The sequence below is a fragment of the Nicotiana tabacum genome, chromosome 7 (assembly GCF_000715075.1).
Source record: "Nicotiana tabacum cultivar K326 chromosome 7, ASM71507v2, whole genome shotgun sequence".
NCBI lineage: Eukaryota > Viridiplantae > Streptophyta > Magnoliopsida > Solanales > Solanaceae > Nicotiana > Nicotiana tabacum.
In genome coordinates this window covers 162,095,222-162,110,859 of record NC_134086.1, presented here as the reverse complement: position 1 = coordinate 162,110,859, position 15,638 = coordinate 162,095,222, and the positions used below count along the sequence as shown (strand labels likewise).

The 15,638-nt window shown below is 33.9% G+C and overlaps 1 non-coding gene across 1 annotated transcript; it reads left to right on the top strand.

The window, feature by feature from the left end:
* Nucleotides 1-648: 648 nt before the first annotated feature.
* On the top strand, nucleotides 649-5,821 carry LOC107820987 (uncharacterized). The gene is made up of 6 exons (XR_012693635.1): nucleotides 649-1,033; nucleotides 1,123-1,218; nucleotides 3,348-3,388; nucleotides 3,494-3,610; nucleotides 4,159-4,239; nucleotides 5,576-5,821. It is a non-coding gene; the product is annotated as an uncharacterized LOC107820987 (transcript).
* Nucleotides 5,822-15,638: the final 9,817 nt, after the last annotated feature.

Here is a 15,638-nt window from a genome sequence, read left to right as displayed (position 1 = left end):
AATGTTTGTGTCTTTTTTGGTAGATTTCTCTTTTATTGTCTGATTTATCGTCGTTCAATATTTACTTTACTAGCTTCCGCATAACACCTGATTTTTTCGGTCATAGTCCATTTTAAAAAGATTACGGCTTTGGGTATCACATGAATTCCATTAAATATTCTCTATTTAGTTTAAGTTGAAATGCTAACTTGCTAAAAACATAATTAAGACATTCATACACACAATAAATTAAAGAAATAATAAAATCATAAAAGAAAAAAAATCGACGCCTACCAAGGTTCTTGATAATGGATAGACGCCTAACACCTTGATTAATTATTATCTAATTTATGAATTGTGAGGTTCACTTATATCCAGCAATGGTCATTGTACTGCTTTTATAATAGCCACATGTACAAAATGAATCCAAACCTTCATGTTTTTCCTTTTTAGTATATTCGTGGTTTTGCAATTTGTGCTACAAGTATCGTATTGAACATTATTACTAAAAATGAAATAATATTTGAACAAAAGAGCAATTCTAATTGTTGTTTGCATATTGGAAAGCTGTGTTTTGTTTAATGAAAAACAAAAATACAGCCGACGACTATATTCTAAAAGCAATTAAAACAAGTACTACAAATTCTTTCTCAAAAAAAAAAAAAAAAAAACAACTCGCTCAAGGCTAACTCATACTTCAGTTTCCATTTATCAGGACAGACACGTGTCAGTTACCAGCGAATATCTTGACGAGCAGGTGAAGAACCTCGAAAGCAGAAGATTCAAAACCCACCTGAAATCATCGGCCACACACTTGCAGTTTGAAGTTGGAGAAATTGGAAAAAAAATGGAGAGAGATGGTGAAGGAACAGTGAGCTCACCGACGCAGAGGGTTAGCGACGGTCGTTCAATTTCACCTACTAGAGTCCGACCCGGACCAGACCCATTCCTAGTGACTTGTAGATTATTCAGCTTTGTTACTGCGTTAGCCGCTATTCTCTGCATTGCTGTTAATGTTTACTCTGCCGTAAGATCATTTAAGAATGGCTATGACGTAAGCCCTCCTCCCATGTTTTTGTGCTAATCTATCTGTGTATTGTGTGAATATTTATGTAAATGCGATAATTTTGGAAAATGCACTAGGTATTTGATGGAATTTTCCGCTGTTATGCGGTGGTGATTGCGATTATTGTGGTTGTTGCTGAGACCGAGTGGGGATTTTTCATCAAGTTCTGGAAGGTTTGTGTGATGTCTTACTTTTTCTTATGATTTTTGCTGACATTATGACCAATTAAACATATGTTTGCGTATCGGACATTGTAAATTCGAACTGTTCCAACTTCAGTGCCGCTATTAGTATGTGTTTGCATTTGTTCATGTTTATTCACAAAATCAAAGCTGTAATGATTCAAGAAATGATCCTACTTGCTGCAGGAAGCTGTAATTATGTTGCAAAGCAGCTTTGCTAAAATCAATTGTTGCATTTCTAATAATACAGACAACTGAGTGACCAAAAGAGTTATGACATAATTGTGAAAATAAATCATCAAAAAGTAATAGTAGGGAGCCACCCAACCATGAGGATGGCACATGCTATAAGCAATGGTACCACTGCATAGGAAAAGAGAAAAAGGAAAAAGAAAAACTTATACAATGAACATAAGTACTTTCAGTTTGCTCTCTTTCTCCAAAGGTTGAGAGAAATCTGCTAACTATGTTCTATTGTTAGGACTATTTTGTAAGTAATCAGAAAGATTAACTTTTTCCGGATTAAGTTTTTCTTGATTTGATCTTGAACTGGTCATAAGCATCATCCTATTTTCCATAATCTAATTCTCGTTCGACTCGTAGTTATACAGAGGCCCAATTTCCCATCCTGACACATAGTTAGCCCATTGGTAAACTGCAAACATAAGATTATAAGACTATCTCTTCCTTGCCGCATCATTGAGCTTCCTTTCTGGAAATTAAATTTGGGACTAGGAATACAAATCTGTTTCGCTTGATTCAACCTAACCATGAAGTCAAATGATCAAGAGGACAATATGAGATCTCAAAGATTACATTGATAGTATGACCTGTAATTATAACAAGAATAGATTGATAATCCTTTCTTGGGGTAAGTTGAGTTTATGATTTGACTGGGATTTATTAAGCAAGAATGTCAGTTGGAGACTTGTAGTTTATCTAGCACAAGAAAGGATAGCTAAGAATTGTAAACCCCACACATTGTTTAGAGATTGGGAAGTTTAAAGATGAATGCACTTTGGCCTTTTGGGCTGTATAATGTTGGAAATCCAATCCTGTTGTTTATTTAGATAGATATATGAACAGTATTAATATTTAGGAGAAACATGGCATGAAAATAAGCAGTACTAGGATGTACTAACCATGACCAAAATATCCTTGGTTGACCAGCAATTAGCAGTTACTTTAGATGCAATTGTTTGTCTTGCTGTAGCAAAAGAGATGTTCCTTCCCCCCTTTCAATTTCTGTCCTTTTAATGCTCAAAGTCATTCTTTGCCTTATTCCATCACAATTAAGCATTCAGTCACTTGTATTATGGCATCTTTATAGTCTTACATTAAATTTAATAAACCAGATATCACTTGATTATTTTAACGAACTTGGGAAGGTTCCATATATTCTTAGGTGCAAAATTCTAATAATTATATGGTTTCTTTTTTGATGAAATAAATTGTTGTATTAAAAGGCATCAAGAAGATGCAAGAGTACAAGGAGCTATTTTCAAGAAGCAGATATATAAAAGTAACAAAAGTGAGTTGCTAGCCCCTATACAATGTCTCAATCTAGGACAAGAGAGCTAATAAACTCCAAAAAGTGTTCAGTACTAACTACTGGGGTCAACTTTGTCCAGCTAAAAAGATTGGTTAAGCATTTGGCTTTAAGAGAGTGGTTTGGAGTTGAGATGCCATCAAAACATCTTTTGTTTATCTCATTCCATAGACACCAAAAAATAATTGCAGGGATCATAATCCATATCTTTTTGACAGACTTATCAACTTGCCCCAGACTCCAACTCAAGTACGCGTCTCTCAAATTCTGTGGCATGACCCAATTTAACCCAAAAATACAATAGAACATGCTCCATTTGTCAATGGCTACTGGCCAGTGCAGGAAGAGGTGACTGATAGATTCCTGGCTCCTCCTGCATAGATAACATCTATGTGGTGCTCCATTATATGCTTTCTATGTGGTATGCAGTGACATTCTTATTTTATTGAACAGACAGTGACTTTGTTATTATAATATGCTTTCTAGTTGCTTGCACATTTTGACCCAATACCTTTCACAATAAATAAGAGCACAGATAGTACTGATATGAACTTTCAATGACCTTGTGTAGGTGTTGGAGTTTTCAGCTGGAAGGGGCATGCTACAGATCTTGTAAGTAAGACTTTAGGCCTGCTGAAATTGTTGAAATCAGACTTAACATAATAGTTGTTTTTTTGGGGGGCATCTCACATTCTCCTCTTTTTGGGTTTGTTCTAGTGTTGCCGTTATGACCAGAGCTTACCCTGAAGATTATGGGCTAGGAATGATCTCATTCTTGTCCGGAACATAGCTAGCTACTTGCTTCTTACCTGTGGTGCCATTTACATTATATCAGTAAGTTCACAAAACCATCACGCTGCTACATGGCAATGACTTGTCTGCTAGGGTCCATACTGCTGTAGCTTGTAGTTGATAATTGATATGACACAATACCTCAAGGGTATGATGCCCAGCCTTGCTTCTTTGATTCCCACTCACCTCCCATAGAGGCGGATAAATGTCAATATCATTAGGAGATTGTCTTTAGCTTCGGACAGGAGAATTCCTTTCAAGAATGCAAGCAGTGAGCACCTGTTAGGCTATCAGAAGCTATGCTAACTAATATTCATCTAGTGGTCTTAAGCATCATTTATTTGCATGTCCAAGTAAATCTTAAGTGTGTTTACTTTGCCTCCATGACATATATTGTGCTGTTAAAGATTACAGCCTGTTGTTTGAGCATCTTCATTCTGTAGCATTGATTTTAACTTCAATTATATCATATCTAAGCATGTTCTGGCTGCATACCTGCTATTAGAGTCCATCTTGTTGAGTCCTTTTGGGGTAGCATATTATCCATTAGACTTTTACTTATGTTTTTTCTCGACTTATGTTACTTCTAGGGAATATTGTGCTTTGGCTTTATCAAACGTGCTCGCCAGGCGAAAGAAATCTCCAGGGAGCAAGCCATTAAGGATCTGCAGGTAATCCATGAAGTCATGTATTTAACCCTCTTGTCAGTTTGGAAGCGTACCTTGAGCCGAACACCAGAGTGAGAGTCAGATATCTGATCCTTCTCCAGGCCTGGCATGGGTCTTGCTCTCTAAATTTGTTCTTATTTTCGTCTTCTCTGGTTCTCTGTTTTTTTGCTGCTATCACTCGTCTTAATTTTCTCCAAAGAGTCTAAATCCAACCTTCCAAAATATTCAGCCCTTAAAACCCTAGGATCACTCACTCTGCATCACCTACTTTAGTTAAAACAAATTAGTAATGCAGATTCTAGTACAACATAACAGTTATCATTTAGAAACAATATTAATAGAGAAAAGATAGGGAGAGAGCCAGATTAGTCATGAACCTTGTTGTTGTAACCATGTATAGATTAAGCTTACAACTGGATGAAAGTGGATTTGGTTCAGCGATTTTCTGTAGTAAAAGAAAAATGGTATATACTTGCAGCCAGCCAATTTTTCAAACATTGCCTACTGTGTGATATCACTAGAGCAAGTAGTAACTATAATGTTTCTTGACCAGAGGCGGAGCCAGGTTTTGAAGTTTATGTGTTCTGAACTTGCCACCGAATCATAACTCATCTTAGTTACTGGTTCACAATTACATATTAATGCATATTTAATGGATTTCCTATACAAATACAGGATCTAAGCAAAAGCTAATTTGTTTGTCCGAACCTATACCTAGTACTCTAGCTCCTCCCTTGCTTGATCCATTCCTATTACCCTAGCGGTGACATTGGCCCAATTGTTTATTTCCTTTTCGCCATTGTAGACATCGAAATTTTAAAGGATCAAGATAAATTCTAAATTCAAGATACTATAAGACTCTTGATATCTTAGGAGTCTATCAGGGTTTTTTGGAGGTTACTCTACCCTAAACCCTAACACACACCTATATAAAAGGATACATATTCCCTTGAAGAGGCGTCTAAAAAAAATCTCATAAATCTCGAGATATTCACAAATGAATCAAGGCATAAAATAATGTCGTGATCAATAGATGTTCTTCTTGATAATCAAGTACTTCAAGAAGAATATTCATACATTGATCGACTTTCATGGAGATTAAATAATCCAGAGAGGTCCGTATCATCCTATATTCGAGAATATGCTGATCCAGCCCTCGAAGCACAGAGAACAATTCGGAGGAAGAATCAAGGAAACAAACAAAATTGTAACCGCATCATTTTATCAATAAAATTATGTTTCTTCATACTTATATTGTGGTTGCAATTTATTTTTGTATCACATATAATTTGTTACAAACAACCATTCCTGAAATCATATTAATAATCACAATCCCCAGGATTTGGAGCGTCAAAGAGAAGAGCTTGAAGCATTGTTGATACAAGAGAGGGCTTGATAACATGGAGCTGAGGTTATGGCAACAACAAACCCAACATTCGAAGTTGAGGAGAAAACTTGGAAAGTAAAGCTCAAATCAAGAAATTTTATGTTGTGTGTGTTTTACATGCTATGTTACCCAATTTGAGATTGAAATTTTCACTGATCTATGTATTGCAGATCTGTACAGTTATATAGACCACTTTCCTCATGGCAATTATTGTTATAGGTTAGATGGTTGTCTATTCCTTGTTAGTTTTAGAATTTAGACAGTTAAATCTAACATGTGGTTTTTCCTAGTAAGGTTTTAATGAGACACATTATCTTTTAATGAACATCCAAGGGGGAGTGTTATAAATATATTATATTATGGATGTTCATTTAGTACTCCGTTGTAAATAAGCTTCCTGAAGAAGCTTATCCATATGGGACTCCACCGTAAATATGTTTATCTATTTAAGTACTCTATTGGAAATAAGCTTCCTGAAGAAGCTTATCACTTCGATACCCGGTTATGGATAAACATTACCCCCGGTAGAAGATTATCCATACCGGGTATAATAAGCTTATCCTTTCAGTACCCAGTTATGGATAAACATTACCCCCGGTAGAAGATTATCCATATCGGGAATAATAAGCTTATCCTTTCAGTACCCAGTTATGGATAAATATTCTCCCCGGTAGAAGATTATTCATACCGGGTATAATAAGCTTACCTTTCAGTACCCAGTTATGGATAAACATTACCCCGGGTAGAAGATTATCCATACCGGATATAATAAGCTTATCCTTTCAATACTCCGTTATGGATAAACATTGCTCTCAGTAGACGATTATCCATATCTGGTATAGTAGCAGCTTACACAACAGCTTCCTTTCTTCTATAAATAGAAGAGATTTCAGTTCATTATGTACATCAGTTTGAATTCGAATAATATATCAGTTTCTCTCTATACTTGTCTTTACTTTATAGTCTTTATTTTATAACACGTTATCAGCACGAGACTCTGCCATCTCGAGCAAATATTTTGAGAGTATCTGAGGTAAGAACTTTCTTTTCCTAAATAATGTCAAATCTTTCTAAACTTGGATTTGTAGCCCTCGATATATCGGGCAAAAGCTACATGTCTTGGGTGCTTGATGCTTAAATTCATCTTGATGCGATGGGTCTGGCAGATACCATCAAAGACAAAAATCAGGCATCAAACTAAGATTGTGCCAAAACAATGATTTCCTACGCCATCACCTTGATGAGGGCCTGAAAATGGAATATCTTACTGTTAAAGATCCAGTCATAATGTGGAATAATTTGAAAGATAGATATGACCACCTGAAGATGGTCGTTCTTCCACAGGCATGATATGATTGGACTCATCTAAGGCTACAAGATTTTAAATCTATCAGTGAGTATAATTCTGCTATGTTCAGAATTATTTCCCAATTGAAGTTATGTGGTGATAATATTACTGATCATGATATGTTGGAGAAAACTTTCACCACTTTTCATGCCTCGAATATGCTCCTGCAGCAGCAATATCGAGAGATGGGATTTAAAAAGTATTCTGAACTTATCTCACATCTTCTTATAGCCGAGCAACATAATGGGCTATTAATGAAAAATCATGAAAGCCGACCTACTGGTTCTTGTCCATTCCCTGAAGTGAATGAGACGAATTTCCACCAGGCTAAACGTGGAAAAGGTCGTGGCCCCAGTCGTGGTCATGGTCGTGGTCGAGAAAGAAACTCTAATTATGGTAATAATAATGCACCAAAGAACACTCCTCACCACCAGCAGTGGAAAAGGAAGGAACAAAAGCATGAAGCGGTGCAAGCACCAAATGCAGAAAATGCATGCTATAGATGTGGAGAAAAAGGGCACTGGTCACGTACCTGTCGTACGCCAAAACACCTGGTTGAGCTTTATCAAGCCTCCCTAAAGAAGACAGAGAAAAATGTTGAAGCAAATTTTATTTCTGAAGATAATTTAGACTTCATGCATTTGGATGTAACTGATTACCTTCCACTCCCAGAAGGAGAAACAAGTCATGTAATCGGTGGTGAATCTGTAGAAATGTAAATATTTTAATTTTTGTTATTTGTAATAGATAGTATGGTTATGTAATTGTTGTACATAAAGAAAAATTATGATTTGATAATGATGTTTACTATAATATATCTTGTTTATGTCATTTTGAAGAATATGGATAACATTATTAGATCAACTTAAACTCTAGCAGAGTTTGCAAGAAATATACAACCACAAGAAGTGGTTATATTTCATATATCTCATTGTAATTATATTTTGTTAACTACCAGAAGTGGTATATGCCTATGATCACCAGAAGTGATAATTTAGGCTTTCTATGGTTACAATTGAAGATAAGCTACATAAATATTCTCTATATTAAATGCACGCCTCGATTTGCTCCTGAAATAGTAAATATTTTAAAAGAAGTTGAGGCATCACAATTTGATGTGATTAATGCGCATTCAGATAATTATGTTCGATTTCCTGAAGGATGAGAACTTTTGATAATATTAATCTATTCCCTAAAGTGAATATGACAATACTAATAAGTCGGGTAAATATGAACGCGCCCTTGATGTGAATACATTACAATTCACCTCCAGAAGAGTTAATATAATTGAGAGAATATATACTCAATATTTCGTATTTTAAATTTGCTCCTGAAGAAGTAACACAATTGAAATTGCCTCCTAAAGTGGAAAAATATTTTGAAGAGGAGTTTTCGTGTGCTTAAACAATTGTTTTACATTGTTTATTTGATTGTGATTTTCTCTCATGACACCAGCAGTGTCTGAGCAATATTTGATAGTACAAAATGTATCTAACTCCTGAAGAGTTAAATGTTTGCCTAAAGAATACATGACACCAGTAGTGCGAGATAAATATTAGATTGTGGATAATAAATGAAGGCTCTCGAAGAGCTTATATACAAATATGTCATTCATATTATATGATTATGGTCAAAACATATGTCGTAGTAAACCTGAAGTTTACTAATACAAATGTCTATCATATTGAGACTACAAATGATTGGAAGATTGATAATCTTCATGTTTCCACAATCATAGGGGGTAAAATAATATGTATGTGAGAAGTTACCCGCCTTATTCTTTAATTTGTACTATATCATGTATCACAGTAAACCAGAAGTATACTAAAGCAAAAGTTTATGACATAGTAAACCAGAAGTTTACTAAGAGATAACACATGACATGATAAACTTGAAGTTTTCATTTGCCATTTTTAAATGAGCTATTTGAGAATTCAGATAAGCATATACTAAAGAATTAGAAGATTCTTCAGGAATTCTCATGTGTTGCTTGTTCTCATAATGAATTGATTATACCAGCTAAAGTTGGGACTAAGACCCCTGATTCTGAAATATATAAAAGGTGAATATGGGCACGTTCACCTATCATGTGAACCACTTATAGGTGCATATATGAGATGATTATATGTGTAATTATTGTCAATCTGCAGTTTGGCATTTGGAATTGCTTTTCTCGATTAAGAGCATAATTTTCAGATTATGAAATCAAGACAGTTCATCTTGATAATGCTGGTTTATATCCAAGCTGGTTTAGCATTGAATACCTCTTATTAATGGCCAAACCATTGCTTATGAGAACAAAGCTTCATGTGTTGGTCTAAGATTTTCTAAATTGCATTTAGCAGCACTTGTATGCATCAGATCAACAATATATGATAAGTCCTCCCTTCACAATTGGTTAGGATCAGAAACCAAATATTTTTAGTATCTTTTGTTGCGTGGTATATGATTAATTTCTCTACCAATACACAAAGATATATTTTCCAAAGATGATTGGGGATATATGTTAGTTTTTCTAACATTTTGGGGATGGAATAAACAGTTGAAAAATATGCTATATGAATCGAATTATCATGATCCTCACTTAGAAGATAATTCAAGTCGAATGCCAGAAGCATTTGCTGATCCAAAATTAAATATCATATTTCAGCTGCAAATGCTCCTATTAAAATTAAAGTCCCTGAAGGATAAAATTTACTGTACGCATGAAGCGTGGTAGAACAATCAGTTCCAAAGGTAACAATCCTTGAAAAATAGTAGGAGCTAATGATCAAAATGCTCATAATGAGGAGGAAATAAGCTCTAGAAGAGCCCACGACATAACATTTCATGAAACTCCCGAAAAAATTCAGGTACCTAAAAATAAAGAAAGTGATGAGATCTCCACAAGTTATGTCGCTTCGGAACTGACACAAAATGATCGTCAACGATATATTTAATACAATATAGTGCACAATATTGTAAAAGATTGTGAGGATCAGACTAGCAGTCCAGACATTTGAAGATGTCATACCATTTAGATACAAGTCTTAACCTATATGACTTATTTGGCTAAATCTATATGAAGATCCTTGAAGGATTGAAAATGCCCGAAGCATATAATTCAAAGTCTTGAGAAATGTACTCGATCAAATTATAAAGATCTTTGTACGGTTTAAAGCAATCTGTGCGCATGTGGTATAATCGCCTTAGTAAATATTTGCTGAAAGAAAGTTACATAAATTATGTTATTTGTTCATGTATTTTTATAAAGAAAATGTCATCAAAATTTGTTACACTTGCTGTTTACGTTGGTGACATAAATCTTATTGGAACTCCGGAAGAGCTCCAAGAGGGTCTTAAAAATACTTTTACATGGACAAAGTGTAACCATTAAGTACACCAATGAATATTCAATCACTTGAAGTGAATAAGGATCCGTTCCAACCTCTAGAAGAGGATGAGGAGCTCCTTGGTCCTGAAATACTCTATCTCGGTGTAGATGGTGCACTTATTTATCTTGCTAATGCTTACAAAAGTAGTGCAGATCGTATTGGTAATGCAGATGCAGGTTATTTATCTGATACTCATAAAGCTCGATTTCAAACCGGCAAGCAGGGAGTGCATATGATTGAGATCAGTGATTCATTCGAGAAACATGTGGGTTGGAATGTGATAAAAGACCCAAAATATTATACGGAGACAATGTTTCATGCATAGCACTATTAAAGGGAGAATTTATAAAAGGAGATAGAACGAAGAACATTTCACCAGAATTATTCTACATACATGATCTTCAGGAAAATTGTGACATTGATGTGCATCAAATTAGTTCAAGTGACAATCCAACAGATTGTCTTTACCAACATCAATTTTTGAGAATATGGTATACAAGATTGGAATGCGGAGACTCAAATATTTGAAATAAGGTTTTCTTCAGGGGGAGTAAAATGCGCGCTGTACTCTTTTTCCCTTACTAAGGTTTTTCCCACAGGGTTTTCCTTATAAGGTTTTTAATGAGGCAGTCAGCAATGCGTATTACTAAATATGTGTACTATTTTTCCTTCACTAGGATTTTTTTTCCACGTGGTTTTTCCTAGTAAGGTTTTAATGAGGCACATTATCTTTTAATGAACATTCAAGGGGGAGTGTTATAAATATATTATATTATGGATGTTCATTTAGTATTTCGTTGTAAATAAGCTTCCTGAAGAAGCTTATCCATATGAGACTCCATCGTAAATATGTTTATCTATTTAAGTACTCTATTGGAAATAAGCTTCCTGAAGAAGCTTATCACTTCGATACCCGGTTATGGATAAACATTACCCCCAGTAGAAGATTATCCATACCGGGTATAATAAGCTTATCCTTTCAGTACCCAGTTATGGATAAACATTACCCTCCGGTAGAAGATTATCCATACCAGGTATAATAAGCTTATCCTTTCAGTACCCAGTTATGGATAAATATTCTCCCCGGTAGAAGATTATCCATACCGGGTATAATAAGCTTACCCTTTCAGTACCCAGTGATGGATAAACATTACCTCCGGTAGAAGATTATCCATACCGGGTATAATAAGTTTATCCTTTCAATACTCCGTTATGAATAAACATTGCTCTCAATAGACGATTATCCATATCTGGTATAGTAGCAACTTACACAACAGCTTCCTTTCTTCTATAAATAGAAGAGATTTCAGTTCATTATATACATCAGTTTGAATTCGAATAATATATCAGTTTCTCTCTATACTTGTCTTTACTTTATAGTCTTTATTTTATAACATTCAGTAGCCTTTACAAGATTGTTTTTAATGGTGTTTGACTCGCTAGCTGAATTTCTATTTTCCACTCAGCTGTTTACTTTAGGAGTCGGACGATTACATGTGTTTTGTAGTTTTTTTATTTTTAAATATTTTTTACTTCAAAACTTGTGTTTTATATATTTTAAGTTTTATTCAAAGAATTATGAAATCCATGATCAAATGAACATATGCCAGAGTCTCGTACTGTTCCGCCAGTTAGATTCCTTTTTTCTTTTCTCAGAATAAAAGTAGATTCGTAAAGTATTAATACTTGGTTATCATATGTAAGAAACTTATCTCACTGTCACTCGCATTTATTCCGTTAACTAGGATAATATATTTTAAATCAACTTCTTTGAGTCTTTGACCTTTTTCATCCATGTTGTTTCGCCTGAACTTTTATTACATCCTTATAATATTCCACTTAATTGAAAATATCCCTTAAGTTTTTCGAACTTAACCGAGAACATCCTTCCGTTAACTTTTCCATCACTTTCTAACGGAGCTTTCTTTTTCTCATGTGCATTGCTTCTTCTTCATTTTTTTATTTTCGATAATTTCCAGCAAGCTCTTCAAAAAATAGAAACAATTGACTAATTAGTCGTCCGACCTTCTCCAAAAATTTCTCTTTCTTTTTGTGTTCAAAACCTCACATATTCAACTCATATCACTAGATTCCTCATATGCAAGGCCAACCCATGTTAGAGAGAGAAAGTTTTTTTTTTTCCTTTTTTGAGAGGACGGGAAGGGGAGGGGGGATCACAGGGAGTGAATGAAGGAGAACAACAAGAACCTGCAGGAAAGATGAGATTTGATCTCTAGTTTCAATAATCAAGTTAATATCTTTTCTGTTGTTTTATTAATGGTTTAGTTTCTTCAATAAGAGTATAAATCTCTTAGCGGAGTAAATTAGTTTCGGGTAACTGTAGAATGTAAAGCATTTCACGAACCACTAATTTGGCAATTCAAAATAAGAGTTGTTCTACGGTGGAAAGCATGTAGAAAGTGATGGAAAAGATAACAGAAGGTTGTTCTCGGTTGATGTTTTCAGTTAAGTGGGATATTATAAGAATATAGTAAAAGGTGAGGTGAAACAACAAGGATGAAAAAATCAAAAAATCCAACTTCTTTCTCCACCAGTACGATTAGCCCGAGCTAACCCGAGCCCAATTGCATAATTAAGGCGGTAAAATTTTACAACCTCATTTTCATTGTCATAAAAGTATAATTAAAACTTTCTTTTGAACTTTCAAAAATATTGTTAAGTAGCTTGTTTGCAACTCTCACATGTTTATTCCTCCTAAATTTTCCAAAACCACAATACGTTTCAACTATAGGTTTTCAAAAGTAATGCAGAAGTAGTCTATAACCAAGAATCTCAAATAAGTGTAGAAACCTTGATGAAATTTATGAAGAATATGTAAGATGTTGTAACTGTTGGGTACCATGTGAATGGATGCAAATATTTGATTAAGCTTCAGCTAAGATCCAGAAGTGTAAGTTTTGTGTGACATGCACACAAGAGCCATTGACTTAAAAAATAGATTAAAGTTCAAAAAGTTGGTAGTATATACAGTTCTAGGGGGTTACATATGTATTTGGCTTTCTTTGAATTTGTACAAATCACTTCACTTTTTTCAATCTAAATCTTAAGAGTCCAAACTAAATATCAAGTCAACAATTATGCATGTTGACATCCAATTTTGTCCCTCTATTCTTCCAATTAATTTTCTTAAGCTTTTAAGTTAATAATTTAAATACCTTATTTTTGTTACTACTACTATTATTAGTATTTATATTAATATTAATTTAGTATTAGCATTAGTGTTAATATTATTACTGTGACTACCACCAACAATTTTATTTTTATTAGTATTATTATTATTTTATCATTATCTTATTCTACTATTATTATTACAATTACCATTACAATTATTAAATTAAAATCACTATTACAATTATTATTCTTATCGTTATTACTATTAGTATTACAATTTATACTATTGCAATTGCTACTATTGGTATTCTTATTATTATTTACTTAATATTATTATTAGTATTACTATTATTATTATTATTATTATTATTATTATTATTATTTACTTAATATTGTATAATACACTGGAAAGAGTTAATTAAATTAAATATAGAAGCCCAAAGACGCAACTAAAAGAAGAAGAAAGGGCTATTGCATTTCGGAGGATTTGTAGTCGTACATTATTTTTATGCCACCTTTTAACCTATACCATGTTTTTAAAAACTATTGATTTCCTAACCAACTAACAAAAAATCCGTAATAATATGACAATTATATCCCTTCCAAAACATATAAGAGTCTGTCTCTCCTCCGTATTCCCAGATTCAAATTCCAGATCTCCTCCGTATCTCCTCCATCAGTCCGTCTCTCCTGAGAACGCGTCTCGCATTCAAATTCAAATACATTGTAAGTATTCAAATTCATCTCCAGAATTCAAAATAGTTTTTGAATTATATGTTTTCTGATTGATTGATTGAAGTTGTTTGACAAACTTCACTGATATGCTGAATTTACAATTCTAAATCTATTTGACGATGAATTTTAACATTCTAAGCTGAAGTTATTTAGTTCACGAGCTGGCAAATAACACAACGAAGAAGAAATTATATTAAATTTTATATGATTGTTTTGTTGCTGAAGTTTTTTTGTCAATAATTAAAAGCTGAAGTTTTCCTCGTACACTGGGTAAAAAACCATAAAACATAAGTTAAAATTTCATATTGCACCAAAAAAACTTCGGCCTAGGTGCTGAATTTTTTTAGTTATTACTTAAAAACTTAAGCAGGAGGGCTGAAGTTTTCCTCCTATACTGACTAAATTAAAAAATCATATTGCACCAAAAAAACTTTGGCCTAGGTGCTGAAGTTTTTTAGTTATTACTTAAAAACTTAAGCAGGAGGGCTGAAGTTTTCCTCCTACACTGGCTAAATTTAAAAATCATATTGCACCAAAAAAACTTCGGCCTAGGTGCTGAAGTTTTTTAGTTATTACTTAAAAACTTAAGCAGGAGGGCTGAAGTTTTCCTCCTACACTGGCCAAATTAAAAAATCATATTGCACCAAAAAAACTTCGGCCTAGGTGCTGAAGTTTTTTAGTTATTACTTAAAAACTTAAGCAGGAGGGCTAAAGTTTTCCTCATATATTGGCTAAATTAAAAAACCATATTGCACCAAAAAAACTTCGGCCTAGGTGCTGAAGTTTTTTCCCCTGCATTGATGAATCACCATCATAAAAAATCTTCAGCTAATATGCTGAAGTTATTAAGCTTATCTCTAAAAACTTTAGCACTTATAAGCCAAAGTTTCTTTGCAGGATTCATTAATTATGTCATACATCTTTTTCCAAAAAAAACTTTAGCAGAAGATGCCTAAGTGATTTAGTTTATTTGTAAAAACTTCAGCACAAACAACCTAAAAAATTCTTCTGTTCACTTTCCTAATACTTGCCACTAAACATGAATCTGCAGGATGAGTTCGATTTGTATTGTTATAACTTTCAATGGGAGTTGGACTCCTGATTTCAAATACTTGGATCATGATACAAAACTTGTTCTACTTAATAAGGACATATCATTCAATACTTTCCTTAATAAAATTAGTGAAGTTGCAAATATTGATTCAACCAGATATGCATTAAAAGTATGGTTTGATATCAAACTAAATACAAGCAAAGGAATGCTTGTAACTTCAGATGAAGAACTCAGTACGTGTATACATTTGCTTACAACTGATTCAGCCTACAAGAATTGTCATTTCGTCATCGAAAAAATACAACCTTCAGAATCAGCAGCATTCAACCAATCTCTTGCATATGCGATAGATTCAGAACCTTTTGCTGACTA